The 9,304-nt window shown below is 40.1% G+C and overlaps 1 pseudogene; it reads right to left on the bottom strand.

Moving 5' to 3' along the window:
• Positions 1-390: 390 nt before the first annotated feature.
• On the bottom strand, positions 391-2,949 carry LOC143883900 (G-type lectin S-receptor-like serine/threonine-protein kinase At2g19130 pseudogene; annotated as a pseudogene).
• Positions 2,950-9,304: the final 6,355 nt, after the last annotated feature.

Genomic DNA, 9,304 nt, shown 5'->3' with positions numbered 1-9,304 from the left:
ATGAACCAAGGATAAACGTAAATCCGCAAACACGTACTCCCTCAAGGAAGAAGGAAATCAAAGCTAGCAAGGCTATCTCTATCAACATCCACCCGAGCTAATCGATCGACATCAGACTTGGCCAATCTCCAATTGTTTAAACAAATCAATCGTTGGCCCTGCCTATAGTTCGTGTTGGAGAGAGGGAGGGAGGGGAGGTTAAGTATTGGTTCTACAAAAGTGTTGTACTGGCTGTACAAAAGTGTTGTACCGGATGTGGCTTCACGGCTTCACAACCGGCAAAGGTGGGTGAATTTATCACCGCCCTAGATATAATATTATCACTCAAATGACATACTACCAAGAAAAAAGAGAAATTGAAGCTAATCTTCCATAAAAGCATGCAAAACATTACTGTGTAGAATATGAAACTCTCATTGAGTAGTAATTTTCATAGGAATTCACGGAACATAATAGAATTTCTAATAGGATTTATTCCAAAAGGAACACAAGACTCTCTTGATCTTCTTCAAAGATTTGAAGAGTCCTTGGAATTGGAGGCATGTTTACCTCTAAAACTCCCTCAAGAATTTGAACAATCTCCCCCATGGTTGGTCTAGAATTCTCATTGTCCTGAATACACCAAGAAGCAACTTTACAAACCCTATCAAGTTCTTCTGTGTTAGCATTACTCCCCAACTTGTGATCCAACAAGCAAAGAACTTCACCTTCGGTTATTTTCTTTGAAGCCGAACTAGGGAAAAAGCCAACCTTCCCATCTTCAAATTGTTCTAAGTTTCTCTTGCCTGATATTATTTCAAAAAGAAGCATTCCGTAGCTATAGACATCAGCTTTTGATGTGATAGCGAGGCCCAAAATCCATTCCGGTGCGAGATACCCTCTGGTTCCTCTCATGGTTGTCAACACCCGGCTAAACTCCCGGCCAAAGACCTTTGCCAGACCAAAGTCTGCCACCTTGGGGCAGAATTTATCATCCAAAAGTATGTTTTCTGGCTTTATGTCGCAATGTATGATGCAATCTCTGCATTTCTCATGGAGATAAGCTAACCCTTTGGCTATTCCAAGTGCAATTTGGTATCTGGTTGCCCAGTCTAATATACCGGAGTCCCTTTGAAACAGATGCCCGTCTAAAGAACCCTTTGGCATGTATTCGTAGATCAGCAGTCTTTTATCACCTTCAGAGCAGAACCCGAGAAGGCGAATGAGATTAACATGCTGAATTGTCCCAATCGTGCTCACTTCTGCTCGGAATTGCTTCTCCCCTTGTCGAAGGCCTTCGAGTTTTTTTACTGCTATGGACGTTGAATCAGGCAAAATCCCTTTAAAAACTGAACCGAAACCTCCTCCCCCTAATTTTTCAGCGAAGTTCTTGGTGGCACTCTTCAAATCTTTATAGCTAAGTGATACCAAAGAACCATGTACTGCATTTGATGCTATAGTGGCCCTTCCCCTCTGACATCTCCAAATCAGAACCAAAACAATACCCATTATGACAACCATAACCCCTGCAGCTGCACCTATAGTCAACCCTGTATTTGCTTTCTTCTTACCTCCTGAAGAACCCGGGAGCTCAAAAGCCGAACCTTGCAGCTCAGAAGCCGCAAGGCGGAGATAAAGATCTCCTCCCTTACCGTCACCAGTAGATAGTTGTCTCATATTCAAAATGTCTCCAGTCCATATGAAGCATCTACTATTATCATAAGCATAGGCAGTACAAGAACAGTTATTCAAGCAAGCTGATCGGCAATCATCAGCGCTTCCAGCTGTCAAAAGTTGTTGATTTACAGGCAACGGCATATCATACATACTCAACTGCATATCATCCATCCTCCAAAAGCCATCATTTCCACATTGCAAAGGTGTTTTCCTCACACATCCACCAGAACAGTCACTCAAGCTCCAATCCTTTACGGAAGCTGGCTCAAAACCTTGCAAACATGTGCAGGAGGTCACGCTCTGGCTGCAGCTACCAAAAGGCCCACAAAGAGAATAAACTTCGCATCGGTCTCTCGGTAGAGAAAAAATTGATTGCCACTGTTTATTCTCCTCGATCCAGTTTAATGCTTTCACTTGCCCTGACACATCCATCACAAATCTGCAGGTAATGTGAGGATTAGTTATTGAGTAATTAGAATACTTTACCTTGTCATCATTGATATAGCCGAACTTGAAGTACAACTGAACTGCCATTTCGGGAACTTTGCTGAAGAAATGCCCATTCCAATCCCCGGTGCTCCAGTAGATGTCTGATCCATTCCATAGTATAAAAGCCTGACTGCTGTTTCCTGGGTCATTCTCATAAGAAAATAGACCAGGAGCTGGATTTTCAGAACTGGTCCATGAAGTGAGAATCTTGTTTTCTCCAGTGATCTTGTTCAGCCCCATCCATCCTTCAGGAAGGCATGTATCAGTTGGGTGATCAAAACTCTGCCAAATCACAGCAGAGGAATCCGACCGTTCTCTCAAAACTAGATTCCCATTGTCAAGAAGCACAACGACTGTTCCATTTGAGGCTTTAACAATTGAATTTGTGGACCAGATGAGGATGCTTGACTGGTTTTGGAGGACTAGATTACCATCTTCTGAGATTTTTAGTTGTGATGAAGTGTCAGGGAGGGGTGTTTCTCTATTTGCTACCCATACTGGTGTTACTTTTGAGATTTTTTTGTACCAGATGCCAATGTAATGTTTCCGAGAGTTACCTGGAGAGAAGAAACCCAATTCAAATTTGCCATCTTTAGAGATTATGGTCTTGTCTCCAGAGAGTGATTGGCCTCGATAGATGGTATCAGCTGCTATAGAAAGATGGGATTCTGAAGAGAAGGATGCGAAGATGAAAACAGCAAAGAAGAACCATGGCCTGCAACTGATACCCATTTCTGCGGAAACAGCAGAAATAAAGAAGATATTTGAAGAAGAGGAGATGAGGTGTGACTGGTAGTGTGAGTGTGAGTGTATAGCCTAAAGAAGACGTCGCACTTGCATCTTAAAAAGAAAAAAAATCCCAGTTGAAATTACTAAACTAGCCCTTGCGTTTAAAACTTTAAAACTGTTCAAAACGACTGAAATGCTCTTCAATTCTCAGGGAACAAATATGACTCATCGGATGATCCCAACTGTCCGATCGATGGTCTAAAAATGAAGTCATGGTCCAGAGTCAAGGTCTACCTTCCTACGATTTGAAAAAAAAATAAACAAAGGGTGTAAATTTCCCGTAATGCTATTAATAAATGGATAGGATTCTGGGTGAGGGGTCAGTTTCAAAGCAACTACTTCTAAAAGGATGAAAAATTGCCAATGGGGGACACCAAAATACGAGAATTGCCAGCGGGGGACACTCTTTAGAAAAATTGTTACAAAGGGACGAAATGGGGTTATCAAGTCTGTAAAAGGGGGTTATCAACCCTCTAAATGGGGTTATCAAACTCTCAGAAGGGGGTTATCAACCCTCTTTAACAATTTTTCAAAATTGTGCCCCCCGTTTGGCAATTCCTGCGTTTTTGTGTCCCCCATCCGCATACAATTTGAAAAAAAATGAACAAATGGTGTAAATTTCCCGTAACGCTATTAATAAATGGATAGGATTCTGGGTGGGGGGTCAGTTTCAAAGCAACTACTTCTAAAAGGATGAAAAATTGCCAATGGGGGACACCAAAATACGAGAATTGCCAGCGGGGGACACTCTTTAGAAAAATTGTTACAAAGGGACGAAATGGGGTTATCAAGTCTGTAAAAGGGGGTTATCAACCCTCTAAATGGGGTTATCAAACTCTCAGAAGGGGGTTATCAACCCTCTTTAACAATTTTTCAAAATTGTGCCCCCCGTTTGGCAATTCCTGCTTTTTTGTGTCCCCCATCCGCATACAATTTGAAAAAAAATGAACAAAGGGTGTAAATTTCCCGTAACGCTATTAATAAATGGATAGGATTCTGGGTGGAGGGTCAGTTTCAAAGCAACTACTTCTAAAAGGATGAAAAATTGCCAATGGGGGACACCAAAATACGAGAATTGCCAGCGGGGGACACTCTTTAGAAAAATTGTTACAAAGGGACGAAATGGGGTTATCAAGTCTGTAAAAGGGGGTTATCAACCCTCTAGATGGGGTTATCAAACTCTCAGAAGGGGGTTATCAACCCTCTTTAACAATTTTTAAAAATTGTGCCCCCCGTTTGGCAATTCCTGCTTTTTTGTGTCCCCCATCCGCAATTTTGGTGTCAGTGTTGACTCGGAGTCAAGACGGCCACTATCGCATTCATGGTTTGAAATTCCAATTTCGGTACCAGTTTCAGACCTTTCAAAAACCAAAATTCCAAAATTTTGGTCGAGATTTGGTAATAATTAAAAAGGAATATTTAATTCATTTCGGACAGAAATTCCAAAATTTCGGCCGAAATTTTGTAACATTTTTTTTTTTTTTTTTAAATTACAATTTCTCTAAATTTCGGACCAAAATTCCTAAAATTCTGAAATTTCTGCCGAAATTTCGGTTTCAGTCTCCACCGAAATAATTTCGGATTTTTGCCGAAATTTAAAACTATGGTCGCACTCAATTCAGCTAGCGACTTTAATTCCTGATGAAACGTCAAGGATGGATCCTCTTTGTTTTCTACCCAAGCTGCTGTTTGTTTTGAATTTTTTTTCTACATAATTGATAGGACAATAACCAAGGAGGCAATCCAAGCCTCTACCGATGACTTAGTACAATTATCAAAACATGGTTGTGCTGATATCATTTGGCATTTTTTAAGGCTACTGATATCCGCATTACCATGTATTGATAATGCCCCGAACTCACCTTGTTTTACACTTTATTAATTGTCTGTAGAGAATTGAGAATTGGGAATTGTAATAACTTTTTACTGCACTTTAACCAATGAAAATCAAGGTTAATTCGTCCCATTATCAAGATATGGTTGTGCGCAGTGGCGGAGTTAGGATTTATGCACAAGGGGGCCATGATTATACATAAGGGGGGCAGGCCATCAAATTTTAAAGGGGCTGGGCCCAATTGAGTTGGACCTATTAAGGATTTGGTCCAACTCAACAGGGGCAACTGCCTCCCTTATTCTCAATGTAGCTCCGCCCCTGGTTGTGCAGTATCAATAGCCTCTTGTAATTTTGTCCTAAGATTTCATTATGGTTTAAATTTATAATTCTTCTCCCGTAATTTTGAAATCATCATGGTAACACCAAGCAATTTTTTAAGATTGTTGAGTTATCTTCAGAAATGTCATCTCCACAACAGGACCTACCAAATGAATGGCCTGGATCATGCTAATATCAAGTATGACCGCTTTGTTTATTTTTAGGGAAATGATAGTTTCCCCCTTTGACAGATAAAATCCCCCCCCCACCCTTAACGTTATTCATTAAGCTTTAAAGTCAAAGAAAAATGTTGAGGGGGTGAATTTATCCTCAAGCAGTGAACCATTCTCACAAAAACCGTTAAGCCGTTAGGGGTAGGGCTGCACATTTAACCGTCTAAACCGATAAACCGAACCGAACCGGGCATTTTGGTTCGGTTCGGTTCGGTTTTTAGTGCCATTGGTTCGGTCACGGTTTCCATTATTCATAAACCGATTGGATCAGTTCGGTCACGGTTTAGAAAAATTTTGAACCGGAAAAACCGAACCGAACCGATGGCATTTTTGCCATTTTTGTTTTATTTATTTAATCATATATATCAGCCCCTTTTCTTTACTTGGCACACCCAAATCTAGTATATCTAATATCTATGACTGGAAAGAGGACCAAATGGGTGTCCAAGTAAGTAAAGGGGCGAAAAATACACATATATCAGCCCCTTTTCTTTACTTGGCACACCCAAATCTAGTGTATCTTTGACTGGAAAGAGGACCAAATGGGTGTCCCAACTAAATAAAGGGGCGAAAAATATAAAATATCATGAATTTCACGCTGAAAACTATGCATTGCAGCCCTTTACATTTACACTGTTCAGAAATTGTTTGGTTTCCAAGAAGATTTTGATTTGGATTTGTCACATTTGCAGCCCTTTTTGCCTTGTGTTTTGGATTCGGATAAACCGTGAACCGAACCGAACCGATCCGGTCAAAACCGGTTTGGTTCTGTTCGGTTCTACCCCCCAAACGGTTCGGTTACGGTTTGGAATTCTTCCAAACCGATGGCATCGGTTCGGTTCCAGAAATCCCCCTAAACCGAACCGTGTGCAGCCCTAGTTAGGGGGATAACATCTCCCTATTTTTATTCTTCGAGGTGAGAAAATCCTAATACGAGAAACAAACAGGTTTGGGTGATCCTAATACGAGAAACAAACAGGTGGATGCTCCCAAACTACACTTCTCATCCACATATTGTCACAGAAACTCATCTAGTGAGGAAATCGATATGAAGCTGCGCTTGCGTGAGGTTGTCCAAATACCTCCAATATTTACCATTTGTATCTAAATTTGGGCTTATTTTCATTTAACCAACAATAAGCGGCAGTTAATAAACTTTCTACATATTTGTGGGAGTAAAAACCCATATGAATTTGTATGGGATTTAAAGAGGCCTTAATGTTTCATTTGCAAACAAGATTAGATCAAAACAATATTATATGCAAGGACCAATTTTGGTAGCATTCTAGCATCCCATATATGCACCAAATGGTTGTAGTAAGGCTCATGGTTTTAAATTTCGACCGAAATTTCAGATTTTGGTGGAGACCGACACCGAAACCACCAAAAACCGAAACGGTCATTTATTTCGGCTGAAATTTCTTTTTTTCCGAAATTTCTCACAAAATACCAGTTTTTTTTATTATTATTTTAATATTATACCGAAATTTCGACCGAAATTTAATATTGAATAAAATACCATTTTCTTTGTGATACCGGATTTCAACCAAAATTTTGAAATTTCAGGGTCCGAAACCTATACCGAAACCAAAATTTTAAACCTTGGTAAGGCTCTCTTTGAATTGCAGGAACTTTCTGGAAAAGTTTGGAAGGAAAAAGGGAAATAATATCGTCACCCGAGTAAGACTGATGGGAGATCCCAACAATGAGAATGTGCCATGTGTGCAAAATAATCTACTTTTTTGTTGATTTTCCTAGACCTAATGGCGCACGTAAAAAAAGATTTTTCAGATGTAAAGAAAAAGAAAAAACAATTTTTAGGAGGACAAAAGTGCCCTTATCACGTTGAAAATTATTTCTCAAAGTTCTTGCCATTTTTTTACACACGAAAAAAAGATGAGTTTAACTAACCTTATTCAATTTTACTTAGAAGGACATTCAATTATTTGTGATAACGTCTCTCTAAATTAACCATAAACATATCATTTCACTGTAAAATGTGGAAAGGGAAAAAATTTCAATTGTATTTCTCTAGCAATCCAAACAGTATGTAGAAAAAGTCAAGCAGTGACTCAAGTTGTATTATTGCTCAAATACGATAAGAAATCTCAAATTATCTATACCTTACACACACCAAACTTTGAAATTAATTCATGTGGACTTTTTTGAAATCGAGGTTTCTTTCAATACCACCTAAATTTACAGGCTGCGAGGAGAAAACGGAAGTATTGTGTACTCTGCATGTATTTCGCCAGGGGAGAGAGTAGTTGGGGCGGAGCTAGCACAACGGAAGCCCGTTTTGTCTAAACAAACGAGTTCATTATTTTGCTACACCCAGGGGCGGAGCTAAAAATCAGAAAACAAAAAACTCAAATGCTCCATTTGGTTGCTCGGAAGTGGCTCGGAGATTAGTGGAATAAGGAGTCAAAGGGAGGAGGCCAGAATTTTGACTTGTCTAGAATTACCTCGGAGGATAGTGAAGTAGTATTTAGTTGCATGACAAATACTTGGAGAGTAGGAGAATAAGTAGGGTTGTCATTACCAATATAAGGAGAGAGGGAAGAGAGAGAAAGAGAGAGAATCATTCCCTAGACAATTAAATCAAAATTCTTTGCTTTTAGAAGGATTTTCTTAAAGGAGAGACAAGTAATCATTACATGTGAGACATCCAAGGGAGTCCATTGCTATTTTGGCAACCAAATATGGAATGGAATGCCAAATCCAATCCAAATTCCGGCGGCTGCCAACCTTTTGTGCAACCAAACGAAGCAGAGCGCGAAATCCAATGTCTATCTTCCTGAATTTTAGCCACCTCACCCTCATCTCAATGGGTCCTCTCAAATCTCTCCCCTTCTCCCACCCACGCTACACCTCTTTTACCACTTGAAGACACTAATTTATCATGGAAAAAAATTAGGGGTGCAACTCAGGTTGGGACCCGACCCCAACCTGAAACTCTAAACCGTCAAACCGAACCTGATCCGACCTGACTCTCAACCCGATGAAGGTTAACCCGACCTGTCCTAACCCGAAAAATTAATAACTCAACTCAAACCAAACCTGAATCCGACCTGACTTCCCAATTCGGTGAGGTTGGGTCAGGTTGACCCGGCTATGGTTGATATCTTCCCACTTAGGTGTTTATGTTCTAAAACAATAAAACAGAAAATTGGATTTTTATTTTAAATGTCGGGTTTTGATGCGGGTCGGGTCAATCCGATATGTCAACCTAAACTTGAACCCAACCGGACTCGGGTTCAACTTCCTCAACTTGAACCCGAGCCGACTCAAACACAACCCGACCCGTGATTTTTTCTGGTTGAACCCGATCCAAGTTGCACCCCTAAAAAAATTCAGGGGGGCCGAACATGGCCTTATTGTCGTGGAAAACTCCCGAATTCAATTAAATGACCCAAATACGCCTAGTTTCGGAGTCCTCCTACAAAATTGCATCACTCCGAGTTCATTGGTGGTAAGATTTATCCATATATTGACATGTAATTTATGAATAATGTCTTTCTGTGATGTTGTATCGATCAAGCTCGACCAGAGTTGCACCCCTAGTCATATGGTGGTGGGGCAAAAGGACAAGTTGGGACACTTGTTCCACAATCCAAACTATTTACCTGTTCAATACCTCACTTTTGATTAGCCATAAAGCAAGTCCTAATCCTCTGACCTATGCCCTTTAACCTGGTAGTTGTAAAACAAAAAAGGCAGTGCTAAACACTCATTAGGTAAGCTTCAAGAAATTGAAATTCTAATGTTTTTTTTTCACATCAATTTATTGCTTTTACCTTGAATAAATATTTGGAAGCATCAGCCCAGCTGCGAAATTCCTTCTGTGATGGTCCCTAGCAAATTCCAAAAAAGAGATTTGCTAGGCAACTTTGGTGAAAGCCATTTCCATTTCAGGGCGTGCTTTTGCTTGAGAGAACATCCACTCGGATGAACTAATTGAATAAGACAAAATCTTCTAAAAAGC

Source organism: Tasmannia lanceolata, unplaced genomic scaffold (genome assembly GCF_043159265.1).
Source record: "Tasmannia lanceolata isolate RefF3 unplaced genomic scaffold, GAP_Taslan_0.1 ptg000008l, whole genome shotgun sequence".
In the NCBI taxonomy this organism is placed as follows: Eukaryota; Viridiplantae; Streptophyta; class Magnoliopsida; order Canellales; family Winteraceae; genus Tasmannia; species Tasmannia lanceolata.
This window is presented reverse-complemented; position numbering and strand designations above follow the sequence as displayed.